The sequence below is a fragment of the Eriocheir sinensis genome, unplaced genomic scaffold, assembly GCF_024679095.1.
Source record: "Eriocheir sinensis breed Jianghai 21 unplaced genomic scaffold, ASM2467909v1 Scaffold35, whole genome shotgun sequence".
NCBI classification, from domain to species: Eukaryota; Metazoa; Arthropoda; class Malacostraca; order Decapoda; family Varunidae; genus Eriocheir; species Eriocheir sinensis.
In genome coordinates this window covers 574,188-576,141 of record NW_026111665.1, presented here as the reverse complement: position 1 = coordinate 576,141, position 1,954 = coordinate 574,188, and positions in this window count along the sequence as shown.

Genomic DNA, 1,954 nt, shown 5'->3' with positions numbered 1-1,954 from the left:
TCAGCAAAGGAAAGACATAATAAATAAAAGAAAGAAAGAAGGCCAAGACAACACAACCTATAGTAATATAACGAAAAGAAACACCATCAACCAGCAAACGAAGTTACCGGAAATGACGTCCGTATCTCCAAACACACACACCATCATATACGCATGCTTTATGTATGCACATATTTTAAACAATGGGAACCCAGGATCATTCCAGCAGGAAGTAAACAAAATGTTCAAGATGAACAACCTGCCACCAATAAAAACTCCAGACAATCCACCCTTGCAGGCAATCCTAAACGTCATGACCCAACAACCTAATTCAAACCTAGCGGAAGGAGGAACACATACAGCTCATACAAAAAAAAAAAGGAAATAAAACAGAAAGAGAGGAAGGGAGGACTGAGAATGGGGCAGACACGGAGTAAGCTCAAGATGCATCAAGCATAATGCATGAGACATTAATGACACAAAGAAAAAGAAAATATTCAATCAGAGGGGATGATATAGGGCTAACGATATATATAAAGCAGAGTGAAGGATGGCCAGAAAAAGAAGACTTCACAAGACAAGTACTGGTGAAAGGAATACAAAGCAAGAAATACAAATTCACATACACGGACAAAGAGCTTACAGAAGAGGATATAATAAGGGTGATAGAACAAAAATCAGTGGACATTAATGCACAGTGCTTTGCAAGAATCGACAACAGCACTTTCAGTAAAATTAGATCTGGGCTAATGGAAGAGAAAACACCACCACCAAGCAAAGGACAAAGAACAAGAAAATACACGGGAAAAAAAAAGGTGGAAAACACACATAGGAAATAAAGCCAAAAACCCAGTAAACACACAACCCTACTATTCAACATGGAGGAGATAAAAAAATTATACAGCATAATGTACTACATTGGAAAACTAGAAAGTTCCACCTAACAAACATATATTTAGAGATAAACCCGGATATTATCCTGATAAATTCACATGGATTAAAAGAAGATGAAAATATTAATATTCCAAGCTACAACTGCTACAATAAGAACATGTTCAATGAAATAAGCGACGGCATAGCTATACTAGTCAAACATAACATCAAATACAAAATAAAAGACGAGTTCATTACCAACTTCCTGGAAATAATTATAGAAACATCCTTAGGAAAAATATCAATCGCAACCACTTACCTGCCGCCAAGAAGACAATTTCTACCATTCCCGGATGTTAACAGACTGGCACACAACAATCACCCAACCTATATATTAGCAGACATGAATGCTCAAAGCAGAATATTAAATGATCATCGTAACAACCTCATAGGGAAAGGCCTAGAAAGATTCCTCAGACATGGGAAACTATTACATCTCGGCCCCGATTTCCCATCCTACCACAGTGTAAACAGCAGTACAACACCAGATCTAGTCCTCACTAACAACAAGATAATGCACAATATGTCAATAACACCAGGGCCTTTAACAACATCAGATCACATCCCGATCATAATGAAAATAACAACAAAAGCAATAACAAGAGATATACCAGCTAGCCTCAACACACAACAAACAAACTGGACTCAATTCAAAGAAGAAATATAAACTAACATCTCAACAATAATCATACCTGAACAGATGGCCACATAACAAATTGATCAGAAAATCCATAAATGGTATGAAACCATCGAAAAAGCAACAGACAATAACATACCCAAAAATACAAGTCAGATAATCCAAAAATCAATAGCAAGCCCTCTACTAAGAAGAATACAACACTTTTATGAAGAACTCAAACGGGAAAGAATAAGAAACGGATGGAATAGACAAGCTTACCATAGATACCAAAGATTAAGAACCCTAATGAAAGAAGAAAGCGAAAGAATTTACAATAAAAACTGGGAATAAAAAATAAAAAAAACACAACCAGATGCTACTCAGCAAACCCTCAGAGATTCTGGACGGAAATTAAGAAGCTAA